Raw genomic sequence first — 24,808 nt, 5'->3', positions numbered from 1 at the left:
TTGCTGCATTGCTAACTTCTCGCTCAGCCCTTTGTTGAAGCAACCATTCTTTGGGAAATGGGGTTTGGACTCTTCCCTGCTCTAAAATCCAAATGCCATCAGGGCTATCCTTCTCCATGCTGTCCACTTGGACAGCTTGTGGTGTCTTACAAGCTGCTGAAAGAATGTTGCCCGGAGGGAGGTTCTCTGGGTTGCGACACACTATGGATTCAGCCTTCTGGTGTGTGGTCTCGCCGTGAAAGGGTGATCCAGTATCTACAGAAACTGATTCTAAAGCATTAGACTGCGTAAGAGTCAGGTGGGGACAGTTGTTATAAATACCAAATCCTGGGCCCAACCTCCAGTCACTCAGATTCAATATGTTCTTCGGGCTGGGCCCAGGAGTCTGCATTTGTAACCAGTGTCCTGAGTGACTCTGTTCCATGAAGCACTTCACATTCCTTCTGATTCTGAACTTGAGTAAATCTGTGAGACTTGGTGCCTCAGGAGCAGTGAAGCCCTTGACACAGCAACATGGCTGAGATGAGAGAATGTGCCTGATCTGAGAAGCGCCCAAGAGTGTTTTGGTCTTGGCCCCATTGCAACCTCTTGATCTTCTATTTTTCTGCCTACAACATGAAGCAGCTCATGCTTTTTTCATTATTTAAAATTGAGATATAGTTGATGTTCAATATTATGTAAGTTACAGGTGTAAGTTGTAAGTTACAACATAGTGATTCACAATTTTTAAAGCTGAGCACCAAAGAATTGAGGCTTTTGAACTGTGGTGTTGGAGAAGACTCTTGAGAGTCCCTTGGACTGCAAGGAGATCCAACCAGTCCATCCTAAAGGAAATCAGTCCTGAATGTTTATTGAAAGGGCTGATGTTGAAGCTGAAACTCCAATACTTTGGCCACCTGATGTGAAGAGCTGACTCACTTGAAAACACCCTGATGCCGGGAAAGATTGAAGGCGAGAGGAGAAGGGGACGACAGAGGATGAGATGGTTGGATGGCATCACCGACTCCATAGACATAAGTTTGAGTAAACTCCGGGAGATGGTGATGGACAGGGAGGTCTGGTGTGCTGCAATCCATGGGGTCACAAAGAGTCGGACATGAGTTAGCGACTGAACTGACACTGATATTTATAGTCGCTACAAAACACTGAGTATATTTCCTGTGTTGTATAATATATCCTGGTAGCTTGTTTACTTTATACATAAAGGTTTGTGTCTCTTAATCCCCTACCCCATCTTGCCCCCTCTACTCTCTCCCCACTGGTTACCACTAGTTTGTTCTCTTTATTTGTGAATCTGTTTCTTTTTTGTTGTATTCACTAGACTGTTTTGTTTTTTAGATTTCATGTATCAGTCAGTTCAGTTCAGTTGCTCAGTCGTGTCCGACTCTTTGCGACCCCATGAATCGCAGCACGCCAGGCCTCCCTGTCCATCACCAACTCCCATAGTTCACTCAGACTCACGTTCATCGAGTCAGTGATGCCATCCAGCCATCTCATCCTCTATCGTCCCCTTCTCCTCATGCCACCAATCCCTCCCAGCATCAGAGTCTTTTCCAATGAGTCAACTCTTCGCATGAAGTGGCCAAAGTACTGGAGTTTCAGCTTTAGCATCATTCCTTCCAAAGAAATCCCAGGGCTGATCTCCTTCAGAATGGACTGGTTGGATCTCCTTGCAGTCCAAGGGACTCTCAGAGTCTTCTCCAACACCACAGTTCAAAAGCATCAATTCTTCGGCACTCAGCCTTCTTCACAGTCCAACTCTCACATCCATACATGACCACTGGAAAAACCATAGCCTTGACTAGACGGACCTTTTTTGGCAAAGTAATGTCTCTGCTTTTCAATATTCTTTCTAGGTTGGTCATAACTTTCCCTCCAAGGAGTAAGCGTCTTTTAATTCCATGGCTGCAGTTACCATGTGCAGTGATTTTGGAGCCCCAAAAAATAAAGTCTGACACTGTTTCCACTGTTATCCCATCTATTTCCCATGAAGTGATGGGACCGGATGCCATGATCTTCGTTTTCTGAATGTTGAGCTTTAAGCCAACTTTTTCACTCTCCACTTTCACTTTCATCAAGAGGCTTTTGAGTTCCTCTTCACTTTCTGCCATAAGGGTGGTGTCATCTGCATATCTGAGGTTATTGATATTTCTCCCGGCAATCTTGATTCCAGCTTGTGTTTCTTCCAGTCCAGCGTTTCTCATGATGTACTCTGCATAGAAGTTAAATAAGCAGGGTGACAATATACAGTCTTGATGTACTCCTTTTCCTATTTGGAACCAGTCTGTTGTTCCATGTCCAGTTCTAACTGTTGCTTCCTGACCTGCATATAGGTTTCTCAAGAGGCAGGTCAGGTGGTCTGGCATTCCCATCTCTTTCAGAATTTTCCACAGTTTATTGTGATCCACACAGTCAAAAGCTTTGGCATAGTCAATAAAGCAGAAATAGATGTTTTTCTAGAACTCTCTTGCTTTTTCGATGATCCAGCAGATGTTGGCAATATGATCTCTGGTTCCTCTGCCTTTTCTAAAACCAGCTTGAACATCAGGAAGTTCACAGTTCATGTATTGCTGAAGCCTGGCTTGGAGAATTTTGAGCATTACTTTACTAGCATGTGAGATGAGTGCAATTGTGCGGTAGTTTGAGCATTCTTTGGCATTGCCTTTCTTTGGGATTGCAATGAAAACGGACCTTTTCCAGTCCTGTGGCCACTGCTGAGTTTTCCAAATTTGCTGGCATATTGAGTGCTGCACTTTCACAGCATCATCTTTCAGGATTTGAAATAGCTCAACTGGAATTCTACCACCTCCACTAGCTTTGTTCATAGTGATGCTTTCTAAGGCCCACTTGACTTCACATTCCAGGATGTCTGGCTCTAGGTCAGTGACCACACCATCATGATTATCTGGGTCGTGAAGATCTTTTTTGTAGAGTTCTTCTCTGTATTCTTGCCACCTCTTCTTAATATCTTCTACTTCTGTTAGGTCCGTATCATTTCTGTCCTTTATCGAGCCCATCTTTGCATGAAATGTTCCCTTGGTATCTCTAATTTTCTTGAAGAGATCTCTAGTCTTTCCCATTCTATCGTTTTCCTCTATTTCTTTGCACTGATCGCTGAGGAAGGCTTTCTTATCTCTTCTTGCTATTCTTTGGAACTCTGCATTCAGATGCTTGTATCTTTCCTTTTCTCCTTTGCTTTTCACTTCTCTTCTTTTCACAGCTATTTGTAAAGCCTCCCCAGACAGCCATTTTGCTTTTTTGCATTTCTTTTCCATGGGGATGTTCTTGATCCCTGTCTCCTGTACAATGTCATGAACCTCATTCCATAGTTCATCAGGCACTCTATCTATCAGATCTAGGCCCTTAAATCTATTTCTCACTTCCACTGTATAATCATAAGGGATTTGATTGAGGTCATACCTGAATGGTCTAGTGGTTTTCCCTACTTTCTTCAATTTAAGTCTGAATTTGGTAATAAGGAGTTCATGATCTGAGCCACAGTCAGCTCCTAGTCTTGTTTTTTCTGACTGTATAGAGCTTTTCCACCTTTGGCTGCAAAGAATATAATCAATCTGATTTCAGTATTGACCATCTGGTGTGATATCATACAGAAGCACCCCTTATTTGGAGTTCTTAAGAGGAAAGCTACTGTATGACAGTAATGTTGATAAAAAGCATACTGTATAACAATAATATTGATAAAAATCCTTTACATTAAATTTAGATCAGTTCAGTTCAGTTCAGTCGCTCAGTTGTGTCCGACTCTTTGTGACCCCATGTATCACAGCACGCCAGGCCTCCCTGTCCATCACCAATTCCCGGAGTTCACTAAAACTCACGTCCAGTGAGTCCGTGATGCCATCCAGCCATCTCATCCTCTGTCGTCCCCTTCTCCTCCTGCCCTCAATCCCTCCCAGCATCAGAGTCTTTTCCAATGATAGAATGTAATAATAGCTTTCACTTTTTCTTTTGTTTTTCACAATAAACTCACTAAAACTTCACAGCGACCTAGTCCACTCATGAAGATGTTGAGTCACAGAGATGTCTTCTGGATGCCACGGCGGTATCCAGTGTTTCATTACCTTAAGAGCAGAACTTAAGGTTGGGGTCCTGCTTTTTCAGCTGAGTGCTGGAGAGTCTGCATGGTTGATTGACCTCACCAAGGAGACGAGGCGTGTGGTGTGTGGTAATGGGATCTCTTGAATTTCTTCAGTCTCTCGTCTGCCCAAGTTCTCATAGAACTAGACCTGGAACTGGAAGTTGATCCAATCACTAGGCTGGTGGTCTTCCTGGAAGGCCCTCCTGCCTTTCCATATTCAATCCATGGAGTGTTAAGTGGCTATCAGCAATGACTATTGGGTATAGGTGTTGCCACTATTACCTTAACCCAGAGAGTTACTGAAAAGAAGTTTAAAATGATGGGGAAAAACATGGAGTGGCCTGAATCAGGACAGGGGCTTTGGAGATAGTGAGAGATACTGGCTTTTGGAACAATTTGGTGGGCTCATGCTGAGTGGATACCATGGACCAGGCAGCCCTGACCTCATGATTGCTGTCCACCAGGAGTTATAAAATCGTTGCTCACCAGCCTCTTTGGTTTGGTTTACACGGCACTATTATTTGTGTGTGTGTGCGAGGGACACGGAGCTACACTCTCAATATGCAGGATTTTATTACTCACAAGAACATGGCATTATTTTTTTAATGTGCGTTACTTGCCAAAACAAAATACAGATAATTTTTCATTTTTTAATTTCAATTTTCTTTTTTTTAAGATTTTTTTTTATTGAAGGATAATTGTTGTACAGAATTTTGTTGTTTTTGGTCAAACCTCAACATGAATCAGCCATAACTATACATATATCCCCTCCTGTTTGAACCTCCCTCCCATCTCCCTCCCCATCCCACCCCTCTAGGTTGATACAGAACCCCTTGTTTGAATTTCCTGAGCCATTGAGCAAATTCCTGTTAGCTATCTATTTTACGTATGGTAATGTAAGTTTCCGTGTTATTCTTTCCGTACATCTCACCCTCTCCTCCCTTCTCCCCATGTCCATAAGTCTCTCTATGTCTGTTTCTTCACTGCTGTCCTGTAAATAAATTCTTCAGTACCATTTTTATAGATTCCAAATATATGCATTAGAATATGATATTTATTTTTCTCTTTCTGACTTACTTCACTCTGTATAATAGGTTCTATGTTCATCCACTTCATTAGAACTCACTCAAATGCTTTCCTTTTTATGGCTGAGTAATAGTTCATTGAGAAAACTAAGATATATGGCAAATAGATGGGGAAACAATGGAAACAGTTAAGAGACTTTATTTTTGGTGACTCCAAAATCACTGCAGATGGTGACTTCAGCCATGAAATGAAAAGATGCTTGCTCCTTGGAAGAAGTTATGGTCAACCTAGATAGCATATTAAAAAGCAGAGACATTACTTTACCAACAAAGGTCCATCTAGTCAAAGCTCTAGTTTTTCCAGTAGTCATGTATGGATGTGAGAGTTGGACTATAAAGAAAGCTGAGCGCCAAAGGATTGATGGTTTTGAACTGTGGTGTTGGAGAACTCTCAAGAGACCCTCGGTCTGCAAGACAATCTAACCAGTCAATCCTGAAGGAAATAAATCCTGAATATTCATTGGAAGTACTGATACTAAAGCTGAAAGTCCAATACTTTGGCCACCTGATGCAAAGAACTGACTCATTGGAAAATACCCCTTTGCTGGGAAAGACTGAAGGCGGGAGGAGAAGGGGACGACAGGATGAGATGGTTGAAAGGCATCACTGACTCAATGGACATGAGTTTGAGTAAGCTCCAGGAGTTGGTGATGAACAGGGAAGCCTGGTGTGCTGCAGTCCATGGGGTTGCAAAGAGTTGGACATGACTGAGCAACTGAACTGAACTGAATGTTCCATTGTGTATATGTACCACAACTTCTTTATCCATTCATCTGTCAATGGACATACAGGTTGCTTCCCGATTCTGCTGCTGCTGCTGCTGCTGCTGCTGCTGCTACTAAGTCGCTTCAGTCATGTCCGACTCTGTGCGACCCCATAGACGGCAGCCCACCAGGCTCCCCCGTCCCTGGGATTCTCCAGGCAAGAACACTGGAGTGGGTTGCCATTTCCTTCTCCAATGCATGAAAGTGAAAAATGAAAGTGAAGTTGCTCAGTTGTGTCTGACTCTTAGCGACCCCACAGACTGCAGCCTACCAGGCTCCTCCATCCATGGGATTTTCCAGGCAAGAGTACTGGAGTGGGGTGCCATTGCCTTCTCCAGCTTCCCTATTCTAGCTATCATAAATAGTGTTGCAATGAATGAGCAATGGGATACATGTGTCTTTTTCAATTTTGATTTCCTCAAGGTATATGCCTAGGAGTGGGATTGCTGGGTCATATGGTGGTTTTATTCCTAGTTTTTTAAGGAATCTTCATACTGTCTTTCATAGTGGCTGTATCAATTTACATTCCCACCAACAGTGCAAGAGCGTTCTCTTCTCCACACCCTCTCCAGACTTTATTGTTTGTAGATTTTTTGATGATGGCCATTCTGACAGGTATGAGGTGATATCTCATTGTAGTTTTGATTTGCATTTCTGTAATAATGAGTGATGATGAGCATCTTTTCATGTGTTAGCTATCTGTATGTATTCTTTGAAGAAATGTCTGTTTAGGTTTTTTCCCCACTTTTTGATTGGGTTGTTTGTTTTTCTGGTATTGAGTTGTATGAGCTGCTTGTATATTTTGGAAATTAATCCTTTGTCAGTTGTTTCATTTGCTATTATTTTCTCCCATTCTGAGTGTTGTCTTTTCACCTTGCTTATAGTTTCCTTTGCTGTGCAAAAGCTTTTAAGTTTAATCTGGTCCCACTTGTTTACTTTTGTTTTTATTTCCATTACTCTAAGAGGTGGGTCAAAGAGGATCTTGCTTTGATTTATGTCATCAAATGTTCTGCCTATGTTTTCCTCTAAGAGTTTTATAGTTTCTGATCTTTACATTTAGGTCTTTAATCCATTTTGAGTTTATCTTTCAGTATGATGTTAGGAAGTGTTCCAATTTCATTCTTTTACACGTAGCTGTCCAGTTTTCCCAGCACTGTTTATTGAAGAGGCTGTCTTTGCCCCATTGTATATTCTCACCTCCTTTATCAAAAATAAGGTACTCATAGGTGTCTGGGTTTATATCTGGGCTTTCTATCTCATTCCATTATTCTATATTTCTGTTTTTGTGCCAGTACCATACTGTCTTGATGACTGTAGCTTTGTAGTATAATCTGAAGTCGGGAAGATTGATTCCTCCACCTCCATTCTTCTTTCTCAAGACTGCTTTCACTATTCAGGGTCTTTTGTGTTTCCATGTGAACTGTGAAATTTTTTGTTTAGTTCTGTGAAAAATTCCACTGGTAATTTGATAGGGATCACATTGAATCTGTAGATTGCATTGGGTAGTATCATCATTTTCACAATATTGATTCTTCCTACCCAGGAACATGGAGTATCTCTCCATCTGATTATGTTGTCTTTGATTTCTTTCATTAGTGTCTTATAATTTTCTGTGTACAGTTCTTTTGTCTTCTTAGGTAAGTTTATTCCTAAATATTCAAAAAGAATATTCCTAATTCTTTTTGTTGCATGATGAATGGGATTGATTCCTTAATTTCTCTTTCTGACCTTCATTCTTAGTATATAGAAATGCAAGTGATTTCTGTGTATTGATTTTGTATCCTGCAACTTTGCTAAAGTCATGGATTAACTCTAGTAATTTTCTGATACTATCTTTAGGGTTTTCTATGTACAGTATCATGTCATCTGCCACCAGTGATAGCTTTACTTCTTATTTTCCAATCTGGATTCCTTTTATTTATTTTTCTTCTCTGATTGCTGTAGCTAGGACTTCCAGAACTATGTTGAATAACACTGGTGAAAGTGGACATCCTTGTCTTGTTCCTAATCTTAGGGGAAATTCTTTCAGTTTTTCACCATTGAGAATAATGTTTTCTGTAGGCTTATCATATTTGGCCTTTATTATGTTGAGGTAGGTTCCTTCTATGCCCATTTTTTGAAGACTTTAAATCATAAATGTGTGCTGAATTTTGTCAAAGGTTTTTCCTGTGTCTATTGAGATTATTATATGGTTTTTATCATTCAATTTGTTAATATGGTGTATCACATTGATTGATTTGTATATATTGAAGAATACTTGCATCCCTGGAATGAACCCAACTTGATCATGGTATCTGAGCTTTTTGATGTATCGCTAAATTCTGTTTGCTAAAATTTTGTTGAGGATTTTTGTATCTATGTTCATCAGTGATATTGGCCTGTAGTTGTCTTTTTTTGTGTTGTCTTTGTCTGGTTTTGGTATCAGGGTGATGGTGACCTTGTAGAATGAGTTTGGAAGTGTTCCTTCCTCTGCAATTTTTTGAAAGAGTTTTAGAAGGATAGGCATTAGCTCTTCTCTAAATGTTTGATAGAATTCTCCTGTGAAGCCATCTGATCCTGGGCTTTTGTTTTTTGGGAGATTTTTGATCACAGCTTCAATTTCAGTGCTTGCAATTAGGTTGTTCATAATTTCTATTTCTTCCTGGTTTAGTCTTGGAAGATTGAACTTTTCTAAGAATCTGTCCTTTTCTTCCAGATTATCCATTTTATTGCCATATAGTTGTTCATAAGTCTCTTACAATCCTTTGTATTTCTGCATTGTCTGTTGTAACCTCTTCTTTTTCATTTCTAATTTTGTTGATTTGATTCTTCTCTCTTTTCTTCATGATGAGTCTGCCTAAAGGCTTGCCAATTTTATCTTCTCAAAGAAAAAGTTTTTAGTTTTATTAATCTTTACTACTGTTTCTTTCATTTCTTTTTCATTTGTTTCTGCTCAGATCTTAATGATTTCTTTCCTTCTACTAATTTTGGGGGTTTTTTTTTTGTTGTTCTTTTTCCAGTTGTTTTAAGTTTAAAGTTATGTTGTCTATTCAATGTTTTTCTTGTTTCTTGAGGTAGGATTGTAGTGCTATAAGCTTTGCTCTAAGAACTGCTTTTGCTACATCCCATAGGTTTTGAGTTGTCGTGTTTTCATTGTCATTTGTTTCTAGAAGTTTTTTGATTTCCCTTTTGATTTCTTATGTAACCTGTTGGTTATTTAGAAACATGTTGTCTAATCTCCATGTGTTTATGTTTCTTACAGTTTTTTTCTTGTAATTGATATCTAGTCTCATAGTGTTGTCATTGGAGAAGATGCTTGATAAGATTTCAATTTCCTTAAATTTACTGAGGTTTGATTTGTGACCCAAGATGTGGTCTATCCTGGAGAATGTCCCATGTGAACCTGAGAAGAAGGTTTATTCTTCTACATTTGGATGGAATGTCCTGAAGATATCAATGAGATCCATCTCATCTAATGTATCATTTAAGACTTGTGTTTCCTTATTAATTTTCTGTTTTGATGATCTAACCACTGGCGTATGTGGGGTGTTAAAGTCTCCTACTATTATTGAGTTACTGTCAATTTCTCCTTTTATGTCTGTTAGTGTTTGTCTTATGTATTGAGATGTTCCTATGTTGGATGTATAGATATTTACAATTGTTATGTCTTCCTCTTGGATTGATCCCTTGATCATTATGCAGTGTCCTTCCTATCTCTTGTAATCTTATTTATTTTAAGGTCTATTTTGTCTGATATTAGGATTGCTACTCCAGCTTTCTTTTGCTTCCCACTTGCAGGGAATATATTTTTCCATCCTCTCGCTTTCAGTCTATATGTATCTTTAGGTCTGAAGTGGGTTTCTTATAGACAGCATATATTTGGGTCTTTTTTTGTATCCATTCATCCAGTCTGTGTCTTTTGGTTGGAGCATTTAATCCATTTACATTTGAAGTAATCATTGTTATATATGTTCCTATTGCCATTTTCTTAATTATTTGGGGTTGATTTTGTAGATCTTTTTTCTTCTCTAGTATTTTTTGACTATATAAATCCTTTTAACATTTGTTGTAAAGCTGGTTTGGTGGTACTGAATTCTCTTAACTTTTGCTTATCTGAAAATCTTTTTATTTCTCCATCAATTTTGAATGAGATGCTTACCAGGTACTGTAATCTTGGATGTAGATTTTTCCCTTTCAGTACTTTAAATATATCCTGCCATTCCCTTCTGGCTTGCAGAGTTTCTGCTGAAAGATCAGCTGTTAAACATACGGGGTTTCCCTTGTATGTTACTTGTTGCTTCTCCCTTCCTGCTTTTAATATTCTTTCTTTGTGTTTAGTCTTTGTTAGTTTGATTAGTAGGTATCTTGGTGCATTTCTTCTTGGGTTTATCTTGTATAGGATTCTTTGTACCTCCTGGACTTGATTGACTATTTCCTTTTCCATGTTGGGGAAATTTTCAACTATAATCACTTCAAAAATTTTCTCATACACTTTCTTTTTCTCTTCTTCTTCTGGGACCCCTATAATTCGAATGTTGGTGCGTTTGATATTGTCCTAGAGGTGTCTGAGACTACCCTCAGTTCTTTTCATTCTTTTTACTTTATTCTGTTCTTCAAAAGTTATTTCTACCATTTTATCTTCCAGCTCACAGATTCATTCTTCTGCTTCAGATATTCTGCTATTGATTCCTTCTAGAGTATTTTTAATTTCAGTAATTGTGTTGTTTGTCTCTGTATGTTTATTCTTTAATTCTTCAAGGTCTTTGTTAATTGATTCTTGCATTTTCTCCATTTTGTTTTCAAGGTTTTTAATTATCTTTACTATCATTACTCTGAATTCTTTTTCAGGTAGTTTGCCTATTTCCTCTTCATTTATTTGGACTTCCGTGTTTCTAATTTGTTCCTTCATTTGTGTAGCATTTCTCTGCCTTTTCATTATTTTTTTGTTTAACTTATTGTGTTTGAGGTCTCCTTTTCCCAAGCTTCAAGGTTGAATTCTTTCTTCCTTTTGGTTTCTGCCCTCCTATGGCAACCCACTCCAGTATTCTTGCCTGGAGAATCCCGTGGATGGAGGAGCCTGGCGGGCTATAGTCCACAGGGTCACAAAGATTCAGACACGACTGAGCGACTTCACTTTCACTTTATGATTGGTCCAGTGGTTTGTGTAAGCTTTGTATAGGGTGAGATTTGTGTTGAGTTTTTGTTTGTTTTTTCTCTGATGGGCAAGGCTGAGTGAGGTGGTAATCCTGTCTGCCGGTGATTTGGTTTGTGTTTTTGTTTTGTCTGTTGTTTAGATGAGGTGTTCTGCACAGGGTGTTACTGGTGGTTGGGTGATGCCGGGTCTTGTATTCAAGTGGTTTCCTTTGTGTGAGTTCTCACTATCTGATATTCCCTAGGGTTAATTCTCTGGTAGTCTAGGGTCTTGGAGTCAGCGCTCCCACTCCAAAGGCTCAGGGCTTGATCCCATGTCTGAAGATGACCCAAAGCTGGCGGGGATATCAAATTTGTTGAAGAAAAAACTAAGATTCAAAATGAGCTCAGAGGGGCTGGAGTACTGGACTGTTCCAGCCTCTTCATGGCCCGAGTGGAGGGGAGCCATTGCCAAGGGTTCTGCCCTTCAGCACTGGGGATGAGAGGAGGAGAAGGAACTGGGAAAGGAATAAGGACAAGAGGGGATGGGAGTCACAGCAACTGTGCCAGAGGCCATAGAAGGAGGAGGAGGTGGACGAGCAGGAGGAGGTGGCAGCTTCTGTGGCAGCTGCCCAAAATAAGGATGTTTAGTATTTAGTGGGTACATACTGGTCCACCTGAACCAATTGCTAAATTGGTGAAAGCTTCCTGTTCTCTGAGTAAATATTTTCCTGAGCACCCTCAGGGTCCCCTTTCCTCCAGCGGAGACATCCCCCCAGAGCACATTCAAGCCCACTTCCCTACATTCTGGCTATAAAGAGGTTCCATCTGGCATTAGGGACCTGCATCTCCCTGACTCCATCACAAGGGCTCACATCCATTTGCTGATAAGTCCTTGCCCAGAGCCCGGATCGCTGTTAACTACTTTGATTATCAGCCCCGCCTTTAGGTGATGCAGTCTGCAGCCTCCGGCTGGACCATGCAACCCTGCCTGTGGAGCAGGGATGTGTTCTATCACACATGGCTTTTTTGGTGTTTGGGTCGATTTTAACTTTTAATTGGAAAAGCTCTTTTATTTTCAGAAGTGTGTACATTTCTATAGCACAGTGCTAACCCTGATCAATCTGGAGAGGATTAGGTAAATTTTTATAACTGAAAGGAAACAGGAAATTTATTTTTAAGTTTTGTGGCTCCAACACATTAATGTGATTTTTTGTTTAAGTATTGAATGCCATTCCAGAGACACGTTTAAGTTCTTTATAGTCAGAATCAGATGGCAGTACAGCTTGAAAAGAAAACAATAAAATATCTATTTGTTCCTTTCAAGCCTGCCTGTTTTTCTTTCCTTCACAAACAGCCATCTAAGTGAGACTGGAAGGCCAACCTTAGAGGAACCTGTTGTTTCTCCTCCAAGAGATTGTTCTGTGTCTAGAGAAGCACGTGTTCTGATTTAATTAGAAACCGGTGGGGCACTGGGCCGGCTGGCTGGCTGCTCTGGCCGCCCTGGAAGCCGGAGGGCTGAGTGGAGGCCAGGGAGTCTGAGCATATCTTTGGGGTAAGAGATTTGGTTACACAAGGGAGGGGAGCTGATGGCTGGTCCGCTCATTTGGGGAAAACTTTCTGGGTGGTAGGAACTAAGGATAGGGTGTAAGAAACTGATACACTGGGAGAGGGGTGAGGTGAGCAGAAGAGGCCAGGCCCTGGCTGCCTGTGTCAGCCTGCGGAGGGCAGCTTCGCCTCTCCCCTGCATCTCCCCGTCTCCCCCAAATGGAGTTCACGGGACTAAATCGTGGTGGGGTTTGCCTGGTGCCCATTTCCACAGCTCTTCCTCCTCACGACCACCCAGATAAACCCACTTCTCAGGGCGCTGGCTAACGGGCTAACTTCTTGGTCATCCTTTCCAGGCTTTCGTGAGGTGGTGGAATGGAGAGGAAGGCAGACAGTTCTTGAATTCCCTTCCTCTGAAGCAGAGGCAGTAGCTTCTGTGTCTTCTCCCTCTACAGCTGGACTCTCCTGCTTTTATACCTCCTGCTCCATCGTGTCCTAACCAGGGCTTACAGACTTCTCTCCCCCGTGGGATGTGGATCCTGCGATGCCAATGACCAGAGCTTCCCTTGTTTGTAGAGCCAGCATCTGGCGCTGTATCTGCACAGATTAATTCAGTAAGTGGAATATATATTCATCAGTCAAAGGCAGGCAAAATCCAGGCTAGATGGGAAAGAGGACTGACATTATTGTGTACATGTGACACAGTGATACTGCTTTCACAGAATCAAAGGGCAGTGAAGGCCTTGAGTGCCTGGGGAATCAGGAGTGTGAGTCACACCAGGAGAAGCAGAGTGGTGCAGGTGGGATCAGTAAGATTTTAGTCATGGCATGGTTTATGAGCTGGGAAATTGGTTGTCACGCAATGTTGAATAGTCACTCAGATTTATCCACAACCCTCCAATGTTCATCTCAGACATTCTGGCCAAATCAGTGTCCTATTTGTATAATCTACATTCACTTTGCTTCCAGTTTGAATTTCTTGTGTATTCCATTCCCACCCTATTGGAATTAGCTGAACTCATTTGTTGAATCCTCACAGTGAGCCTAGGGGGTACACCTTGCTGGTATGAACCCTCACAGGGGCTCTGGAAGGTGGGGACCATCCTCACTGTGCATGTGAGGCTCCGGGGCTCAGACTGGTCCCAAGGCAGGATGGCCCTGTGCTTGGAGAGACTCTTTCCAGACTCTGCCGCTTATAGTTATGGGACTTAGGGGGAAGTTACCTAACCACAGTCATTAAAACCAGAACATTTGGAAAGAAATCAATGTTTGTCTTGGCCAACCCATGCTGGGCCAGTGCATTAGAGCGGCTGTGGTAGTGAGTGACTTGCTCCGTGTCAGATGCACGTGTATTTATGAGAACTGTGTGACCTCTATTGTTTCCTTTCTCTGGGACGCGAGGAGAGACGGCTCTAAGCGGCATTCCTTCAGTTGTGCTAGTTCCGGAGTTGGGAAGAACCTGTTCAACTCACAAGCTGGACAGGCCTTTCTCTTGGACCTGAAAGATTTATGACCCGATCATCCAGAAGCCCCACCACAAAAACCTCATTGAGCTGGTTACATGTTATCTTCCGAATATCAGCTCAGATGAAAAGGACCGTCTGGCCCACTGACAACCATCCATTGGCTTCTGCACAGTGTATTATTGTCCAACGCTTCCTCGGGAGCTATAATTAGGTGATGGTGTAAGGAGGCCACGGCGCGCGTTTGAATAGCGACTCTATTTGGGTCATGATGTCACTCACTCACTCGGGTCCCTTCTCATCATATGGCCTTCACCAGAGTGTGGTTGGAATTCAGCACACATGAAATCAGACCTTCACTGAGTTTTTCATGAAGTAATGATAGCCCTTGGGATGAAGAGCTTTTACATACCTGAAATAATTATGACTTAAGAGTTGAAGTTCTGGGACCCCACTTTTTAGCTCTTTAATCTGGACAAGCCTCTTAGAGACTTCCTTTGTTCATCTGCTAATTAGGGTTCATGGTACTAGTAACTTCTATGGGTTATAACATATGGTGTATATATTACTTGCCTTTCCCCCATCATACCCAATCAATGACTACGTCCTGAATGTTCCCCCTCTGAAGTATTAATATCTCTCAACTCTTTCCATGGTTCTCTGTCACCATCCCAGGCCCAGCCACTGTCCACTCTTGGCTTAGATCATTGCACTAGCCTCTTCACTGCACCCACTCTTATGTTCCTCTAATAGACAGGCTGCTTCCACAATCATCTTGTGGGTCAATCTCCTGGAACACAGCCTCCAGCTTCAAACCTTCCAGTGGTTTGATCTAAGCCATTCTCTGAGGCTGAAGCCCCAATTCCTCACCTTGATTTGTAAGGTAATGCATGGTCTGTCCTTGTCTGTATCGCAAAGCTCAGGTCCTACCATGGATCTCCCCCACTCCCACCACCGCATCAGCATTCCAGCCAAATCAGCTTATTTTCAGCCACTCAAATACCTCAAGAACTCTCCTCTTTAAAAGCCCTCTGTACTGGTTGTTCCTTCTGCTTAGCACATTCTCTACCCGTTCTCCACCACTTCCCTGCCTTGCCAATTCCAGATGCTCCTTTGAGAACCAGTTGGAAATGCTGCTTCCTCGGGAAATCCTCCTGCGATGTCCCCCGCCACCTCCACCATTATTATAATCTCCTGATAAACAGGCATGCTCTACTTCCCAGCATATGTCACAACTCCAATTAAATAATTACCTGGAAAGCATTTGTTTAAAGCTTATCTTCCTCTCTGGACTGTTTCTAAAACGTGGTTTCATTTCTAGTATACTAAGCGGCACATAACGTTCACTCATAAAACATTGTGGAGGGATGAAACTTGTTATTCCTCTCAGCACTCAATCCTGCCATTTTTTGCAGTTGAATATCCTTGGGTCACCTTTGCTAGTTAATCTCCAGCCTCCTCTTGGTTGAGGATAGAAGGCTCTGTGTGAAGGAACCCCATCTCTAGGTTTTCCTGGCCACCGAGGGCTGGGTGGAAAGCACGGTAGGAGTTAGAAGAGAGTCACTAGGCTGCTGAGTGTTACAGCTAGAAAGACACTTAGGGTTCAGGGAACCCCTTGGCCACATTTTAAAGATGGGGAAACTGAGGCCAAGAGAAATTGAAAGTTATGCTCAAGAGTAGAGCCAAGGAATGGATTCAGTGACCCTAAAATATTCTTTTCTCAGGCATTAACACACACATAGAAAACATATTTATACACAGTTTGTAGAGCATTTTCTATTTCATTACTGTTGCTCTATTGATCTTTATAGCAGCCTTGAGAAGAAGGTAGGGCAATCGTTCATCCTCGTTATACAGACGAGGAAATAAGAACAGGGTGTCTGGTGACTTATGCCCACATCCAAGGTCAACCCAACTTACAAGTGCAAAAGCCTGAGTCCCCGAGCTTCAGGTTCTAGGGTGCATGTTTTTTCCCACCACATTGCTCTGTTTTTCTTACAAATAAATACTTGTGTGTGTGCTTAGGTGCTCAGTTGTGTCTGACTCTGCAACCCCATGGACTGTAGCCTACCAGGCTCCTCTGTCAACAGAATTTTCAAGGCAAGAATACTGAACTAGGTTGCCATGCCCTCCTCCAGGGAATCTTCCTGACCCAGGGATTGAACCCGCATCTCTTGCATCTGCTGCATTGGCAGGCAGATTCTTTACCACTAGCGCCACCTGGGAAGCCCCCAAACAAATACTTGGGCAACTCCATTTCTGGTAAGAAATGCATCAGCCAGAGTCTCAGATGGGAGCAGAGAGAAGTTCTGTTTCATTCTCTTCCTTGCTCACTTAATGGCTGTGATGTCTGTGACTCAGGCTTCCCTCTGTCAGGTGACACAGGATAAAGTCAGAGGAGGTGATGGGGTGGGTGTAGGTGCTAAGAAGTCAGGGCTAAGCCCTCGCTCTGCTACTCACAGCTGGGGACCCTAACCAGCTCATCAGGAGCCGCTCTGAGCCTTAGGTGTCCAGCTGTAAAACATAGGTACTTGTTGCCTCTCTCTAGCATTGTTCAGGATTAAATGAGATAGTGCTTAAAAGACACAGAGAAAACAGAAGGCACTGCTTAAGCACTATTTATCCTAACACCCTGGCAGCCTGCAGCAACAGAGTTGAGAAAAAAATGTCAGAAAAGGTCAGCCTTTGGGTCAGAGAGGTGTAAGGAGTTCTCAGGAGGGCACCATGAACCCTGAGGTGTGGTTGAAAGGGGAGGTTTGCAGCTGATGCAGACTGTATTTTAGCCGCAGTCTCTTCGGCTGCCTCCTGATTTCATCAGTCTCCGTGTGTCCTGACTGCTGCTTCCGTGCCTTGCTTGCAGTGAGTGGGGGTGGAGTTGGGGGACTCACTTGTTGGGGGTAGACAGTGTCCGAGATGCCCCCTTCACCCCAAAAGAATCAACACATTTCTGCCCAAATTATGTTTCCTATCTCTGCATTTGGAGTGGGGAAGTTAAAAAAAGGAATGGGAGAAAACGTTTATAAATTCATCTGACTGCCAATCTGAAAATGGTTCCATTTCTTAGAGCCATTTGTGAGCTTTTGTTTTCCTAAGCTGCAACTTCACAAAATGCATCCAGAAACCACGCTTTAAGGAAATCTACTTGACCGAGCTGTGAACACTGCTGATTTACGAGTACCTTTCTTGGCAGTCTAGAAGTTAAAACAGCATCCCTAATGGTGAAACTACAAAATCTAAATTGAGAATTTCATTATCGACATTTAAATTAAAATTTCATGGCAGACTCAGGAGCGAGGAGGCGGGGTTGTGGAAAGAGGTGGCAGATGATCAAAGTAGAAATCCAGTTTAAAAAAAAAAAAGAGAGATCAGGTCATTCCTGGGGAGGGTGGTCCGCTTCTGGAGAAATGACGGCCCTGGGAATTTACCATGTCCCTGGGCTGTGCTTCAGCCCACAGGCTGTCACTTGTCCACAGATCAAGGAGAAGTCCAAGGGCAGACCCATCCTCCCCAAGGCCCCAAGACTGCGATGAAAGCAGAAGCTGGAATAATTGCCAGTGCAAAATCACTGTGGCAAAGGTCCGGAATCCTACCCTGGCATAGCGAGCTCGTTCTCTCTGGGTGGGACTCCTTGTCTAAAGAGGGGGCAGAGAACATCTGAGTCTGCCCCCACCGCAGGGCCCCAGGGCCCGAGTCCCCACACCAAGTCTCCTGTGCCACCATTGCCACCAAACCCCATTTTGAAGGGCACAGCTTCTTTTTCTAAAGAGAAGACAAAGCTTTCTCTCCTTCACAGAGTCATACAGTCATATATTTTTCAAAGATGGAAAATGATGAATCCAAGTTCATAAATGAGATATTCAGGATGGCAAGGAAATTGAGGCATGCACATACATATGCCTGGAAATATCTTCTTTGGTTAAGGAAAAGAAAGCAAGTGAGGTTGTTACTATGTGTGTGGGTGGGAAAGGAAGGTGGTCTTGGACTATACTGTCTAGCTTAGCTTAGTTAAATTGTCGAGCATAAGGAACCTAGTAGTAAGTGTCCAAGTGGACTGGGGACACAATTGTGATGGTGGGTCAACATGATTCCCAGCGTCGTCACTGTGTCTGGCTCCAGGTCCCTGTTCTGCTTTTGCCCACAACCCTGGGCTCTCATCCCCGCCTCCAGGCCGTCAGTGATCACGTGGGTGCTGGTGACCCTTAACTCTTCATCCTCAGGCTCTACTGTCCATCTTCACCTTCAAGTCCCACAGGCAGCCTAAGGGCACCACATCCAATGTGGAGAACTGGTCACCAAGCAAGGGCACCTGCTGTGCCCACCGGTGACTCCATCGATCCCATCATCCAAACATAAGCCTGGGAATAGTCACAACCCCAGCTTCTCCCTCTGCCCTCATGTCTAACCTGCTGCCACATTATTTCTTCTTTCTGTTCATCACACTGGTTTCCTCCTCTCCTTCCCACCCCAGCTATGACTGTCTTGGTTCAGACCTTCAGCTACGTCTTGCTCCTGGGCTGTTGCAGTTGCCTCCAAACTGGTCTCCCTGGCTTCTCTAAGTATCTCCTCCAAGCCACGCTCCACACTGTTGCTGCAGGAATCTTTCTGCAGCGCAAATGTAATTTTGATGTGACCCTCAAGGCTTTGGGTCACCTGCAAGATGAAGTCCAAACTCATCACCAAAGCAGGTGAAGTTCCTCTGGCCCTGCACCCTGTCCATCTCTCCAGCCTTCTCTTTTATTCACTTCTCTAACTTCTTCTCTCAGCACATGTTTATTACACCTGCTTGGTGCCAGATACTCTGCAGGTGAAGGGACATGGTGGTAAAAGTAACCATCACCCTGCACCATATAATCTGTCTACACAAAGCATGTGCTTAGTGGGCTGGCTGTAACAGTCAGCATTACAGATGCACTGTAGCTTCAGTTCTGGGGTTTCTAATTCCGCCTCGCAGGAATTAAACTGCTCTTTAAGCCAGTGTTACTTGCCTGATAGTGCTTTTCATACAAAAATTTCAGCTTTCAGCATTAACTCTGCTTGCAACTATTCACCCTTCCACCAAGGCCAGGAAAGTAGTCAGAACTGGCCCAGGCTTGTTGAGAGTATTCCCGGATCAATATTCTTAAACTACTGTCTTCACTGGGTCTCTCCACTGTGAATATCCGCCATGGTCTATGTTGTTGCTACTCAAGGCACGGTTTGAGGACCAGCATCAGCGGCATCACCTGGGAACTTGCTAAACTATCCCAGACCTGCTGAATCGGAATCTGCATTTTAACAAAGTCCCGGGGTGCTTTGTTTGTACACTGACGTTGGAGGAGGTCTGGTTGACGTAGACTGAGAGACGCACAGCTTCTTACTTGACACCACATCACTGATTGCTCCTCCAATAATATTCACTCCAGGATATCCTGATCTAAATCAGCTGGGGCCCTTAAAAAGCTCTCTCGTAATGTGTGTGCTTATGGCCTTAACTTTCAGACAGCATTCTTATTTTTGCCCACAGAAATTTGTCCAGGACTTATTCTTCCATAAGTGATTTCTCCCGAGACGCTGCCTTTATTTCCTCAATTGTCTATGTCCCACAATCTATCCCGTGTCCACCCCCCTTCCGTATCAAGCCTGACATTCCAGATGCCTCACCATGTGAGGACCCACTGTCCCTTTCTTCGCCAGGACATGAGTTGGGCAGCCTTCAGAACATACCAGATTTGTTCATTCACACTTCAGTATCTTAGCTGTTTAGGGGGTCACCTATGGAAGTCCTTTTACCCCTTGGGTCATGCTTTCAAGACCTAATTGTAGCTACATGATTTGTTTGAAGCCCTTCCTAGACACATCAAAAGTATCAAGGCCACACTGCTCCTTCCCTTATCCAAACGCAGATCATTTGTCTATACCTATGATGTGGGCACCAAATCCTAGGGACCTTTGCACTGAAGTGTCAGCAGTTTTACTTGCTTACAAAGAAACAGCTGGATGATTCTCTTTTTCACTTTAAATTTTGAAATAATTTTAGATAAAAAAGTTGTCAAAATAATAAGAGGAGAGCTCCCATACACCTTTCACTCAGCTTCTGCTAATACTAACATCTTCCACAACCACACACAGTGAGCAAAACCAGGAAATTAACCTTGGTACAATGCTATTAATGAAACTACAGATCTTACTAAGGGAGATTTCTGAAGTTTTCCTACTAATGTTCTTTTCCTATTCCAGGATCCATTCTGTGGTCTCACCCTGTTTTAGTAGTCATGTCTCCTTAGTCTCTTCCAACCTGGGAATAAATCTTCTCTTTCCTTGTTCCTCCCTCCCATGCTTGACGCTTTTGAATAGTGCTGGTCAGCTATGTTGTGGAATATCCTTCAGTTTGAGTTTGATACTTTCTCAAGGCTAGACTGAGGTTTTGCATTTTTGGTAAAAATTACACACGAGTGATTTTGTGCCATTCTCAGTGCATCATTCATGGACTTGATATTAATATATCTTGTTGCTGATGATCTTAGCCTTCCTTACCTGGTTAAGCTGGCTTCTGCTGAGTTTCTCTACTATAAAGTTGCCATTTTCCCCTTTACAAGTAATAACTATCTTGGGAGAGATATTTTGAAATTATGCAAATACCACTTTCTCCTCAAATATATGCCCACTGATTTTACATCCATTGGTGGATCTGCCTTCAAAATGTATCACTGTGGCACCCACTGTGTGTATATTCATAAACACTCAGTTGTGTGAGATAAGTCCCTGTTTAAATCATTCCAGTAGGGTTTTCTATTAAATAGACTTTCTTTGAATTGTCTTTTTAAAGCTGTTCATTATAACAGGGTGGCACAATCAAATAAATAAAACAGTCTTTCATGCATGCATCCATCCATCTAATATTTCTTTCAATTTTTTCATAAAATAAATCAACTACCAATCTTCATATTTCTCCCAGTTATGCCCTAACTGGTGTCCCCTACTCCCTGCTGTTCTGTTTGAATTATTACGTGAACTGGCTGTTTTGCCCAAATGAGTAAGCCAAGATAGGACCATTGATTTTTTTTGAGCAGATGGTTGTCTAAATCAATGTGAAAAATGAGATGCCAAACTGTTTTCCTGGAATGTGCCACTGCAGAAAATGCTGCTGTCATGGACATCTGCTGCTTGTGCCTGCTCAGTGGCTCACATCCCTCTCTTTAGGTCACAGCATCCAACTTTTTTTTTGCAGAATCTCCCCTCCTGTGTTCTTAGTCCATGTGGTTTCATGGAGCTGGCCCACCTGCTGGCGTCGGAGGTGTGCACATGCCCCAGGCCTGGACAGAGTTAGCCATCCCTTTCACCATAGTAGGGTTTCAGTGGTAAAGAACCTGCCTGCCACTGCAGGAGACTTAAGAGATTTGGGTTCGATCCCTGGGTCAGGAAGATTCCCCTGGAGGGGGGCATGGCAACCTATTCCAATGTTCTTGCCTGGAGAATCCCATGGACAGAGAAGCCTGGCAGGCTACAGTCCACAGGGTTGCAAAGAGTTGGACACGACTGAAGGAACTTAGCACACACACACACTGGCTGTAGTAAACGACTGAGAAATTGGCATCTGGTTCTAGTCGGCTAATCAGAATCTCTTCCAAAATCTTGGTGGCATTATTACTGGGTATTTAAGAGAGTGGGGCGGAAGCCTGAAGCTTCACTGGACATCTTTGCCACCGTGTGTGGGGAAAACAGACTTGAGAATACGGCCGACACAGTGAGAGATGGTGAAGTGGGAAGAGTGAAAGGGACCTGTTCCTTGTAATGTCAGTTGATCACCTGGATCTAGTTTTCTGAAGCGAGGTCCATCCCAGGACTTTTCAGTTTCATGAGCCAGTCCGTTCCCTTTCATTGTATAAGACAGCTTGAGTTGAGTTTCTTCTACTTGTAACTCAAAGTCCTGACAAATAGATACTTTTTAAGTACCTACTACCCATGAGGACAGATGCTTGGGGCTCTGCAGGATTCAAAGACGAGCCAGATGTGTGCCTTGCACTCTAGGAGCCCTCAACCTAGCACAAAACACAAGATCAGTGCACTAATATCCACATGAAAAGGGCCCATGTGATCAGCCTGATCCACCCAGGAAGAGCTTGGCTGTTGGACTGCGGTGAAGTGAGTGATGAATACCAGCTGGGGGGAAACTGGAGCATTGAGGAGATGAGGGACTTTATTATTCCTGGCAGAGGGAAAGGCTTGGGTGAGGTCCAACTGTGGAAAGTGTAAACATCTCAGTGTGTATTTTGAGATTTTGAGGTTCTATGGGTCATCCATAGTGACTGAAGGGTAAAGGTTAGGCTTAAAAGGAAGATTCAGGGGACCGAAAAAAAAAACCAACCTAGAGAAAAGATTAGTTTAAAACAAATTGAAAAGCTTTTGATTGGCAGTCTGAGGATTTGACTGGCAGCATGAAAACAGAGCAGGATTCTGAGTAGAGGAGCTAGGTGATTAAGATGTATTTGGCAGCAGTGAGCAGAGTTGGAGAGGGCAGGGCTGGGCAGCAGGTGAGGAGGCCAATGAGACTGGCTGGCTGAACTTCAGGGCAGGGTTGGGGAGGATCAGACGTTAAAAAGAAGGCTGGAGGCGGGTGGAATCCCAGCCTCTGAGAACATGCTGCCCAGAGCCTTTGGCCATATTTGCTCAAGAATCTTCCTTGTCGTATCATTTGAAAGCCATACTTTTTATTTCATGCCAAACATTGTCAGAGGGAGCAGTGGCAGATTCATCCTGAACGTGAGCCAGCCGGCCTGGCACGCACACGTTTAATGGCATTCCAGACCTCGGGGCCTGGCAGGCGCCCTCGGAGCCCTGCCCCAGCTCTGGCTTCTGCCTCCCCGGAGTGAGGACCAGCATCCTTCTTCTTATTGGGTGACCTTCCAAGCAGAAAAAGTCCAGCCTGAGACTCCGACCTGACCCCACACAAGCTGCAGACAGCTCGGCCCTCTTAGTGATGCCTCTGCTTTGGACTCAGACTGGGAGCCATCCTGTTCACACCCTCTCTCCTCCTGCCCTCGCGTTCTCCCCACTTGCCCAGGCTTGAGCAAGTCCCATCAGTACCGCAATCACTAACCCTCACCCAAGTCACCATCGTTTCTCGCCTCGATTCCTGCATCAGCCTGGCTGGTCTCCTGGCTTCCACAGTTTCAGTTCAGTTCAGTCCAGTCGCTCAGTCATGTCCGACTCTTTGTGACCCCATGGACTGCAGCACGCCAGGCCTCCCTGTCCATCACCAACTCCCGGAGTTTACTCAAACTCATGTCCATTGAGTTGGTGATGCCATCCAGCCATCTCATCCTCTGTCCTCCCCTTCTCCTCCTGCCTTCCATCTTTCCCAGCATCAGGGTCTTTTCCAATGAGTCAGTTCTTTGCATCAGGTGGCCAAAGTATTGGAGCTTATTCCTTACAGTGAATATCCAGAACTGATTTCCTTTAGGATGGACTGGTTTGATCTCTTTGCAGTCCAAGGGACTCTCAAGAGTCTTCTCCAACACCACAGTTCAAAAGCATCAATTCTTTGGCTCTCAGCTTTTTTTATGGTCCAACTCTCACATCCATACATGACTACTGGAAAAACCATAGCTTTGACTAGATGGACCTTTGTCAGCAAAATAACGTCTCTGCTTTTTATTACGCTGTCTAGTTTTGTCATAGCTTTTCTTCCAAACAGCAAGTGTCTTTTAATTTCATGGCTGCAGTCACCATCTACACTGACTTTGGAGCCCAAGAGTTCACAGTCTGCAACTCAGCAAAGCAGCTAGAACAATCGTTCTTTAACATTACAAACCAGATCTTGTCACCCCTCTTTTTAAACCCTTCTTGTGGCTTTCTGCCTGAGTAAGAATAAAATCCCACATCCCTGTGGTGGCCCCAGGGACTCTGTGCTCTGACTCAGAGCATAACTGAATTTCCTCCTCAACTGGTTACCTCCTCAACTGAATTTCCTACCCTTCCCTTTGAGCCTTTCTGCTGCTTCCCTGCTGTCCTCTGCTGATGGCTCCCTTTCTCTTCATGACCCATAACCTGCCTCATCATAACAGAGGCATGTATCTGTCAGAATAGGTGCAGGCATGCTTCAGTAACAGATAATCTCCACATTTCAGTGGCTCCCATAACACAAGGCTAGTTCTCAACCATCAGGCCATGTCTGTTGTGGGTTGGCAGAGCGGCCTTGTTCATCAGAGTCACTCCAAGTTGACAGAACAGCCACTTTAACTGTTCCTGGTTGCTGTCCTCTAGAAAATGAAAGAGACGATCAAGAATGTCACAAGGGCCATTAAATGTTGGTTCACAAGAAGCCCATGTCACCTTTGGTCACACTCTCTGGCCAGTCACTGGCCTCAGTCACACACAAGAGAAGCCAGCTGTGGGATCTAATCACATAGCCAGGAATGGAAGGGGTCTGTCTGTATTTGGTCAACAGCATGAATGAACAGCACGAGAACTCATTTATCTGTGTGTGTAGCATGGATTAGAACCCTTGGTGTGTCTTCCAGTCCAGATGTTGTGAATGATGGCAGGGTTGGGGTAGAGACAGTGGAGAATGATGACAGGGAGGAGGGTTAATCACCTCTGCTCAAGCGCAGAGAACATAGCTGAGTTTGGTTGCTCACTGGACCAGTAATGCATGTTAAAAAAAAAAAGGGGGTGGTTATTTCTCTGGTCTTTCAGGCCAAGCATGGTGGCATTCTAGTGGTGGGGTGGAGCGATCCCCTTGGTCAGAAATAACTTACTTCT

At 43.5% G+C, this 24,808-nt stretch overlaps 1 long non-coding RNA gene across 1 annotated transcript in view; it reads left to right on the top strand.

Annotated features, from left to right (window-relative positions):
* Positions 1–24,808, top strand: part of LOC133233663 (uncharacterized) — a 51,748-nt gene that overhangs the window by 6,761 nt on the left and 20,179 nt on the right. The gene's annotated exons all lie outside the window — the stretch shown is intronic.

This window comes from Bos javanicus, chromosome 20 (genome assembly GCF_032452875.1).
Source record: "Bos javanicus breed banteng chromosome 20, ARS-OSU_banteng_1.0, whole genome shotgun sequence".
NCBI lineage: Eukaryota > Metazoa > Chordata > Mammalia > Artiodactyla > Bovidae > Bos > Bos javanicus.
This window is presented reverse-complemented; position numbering and strand designations above follow the sequence as displayed.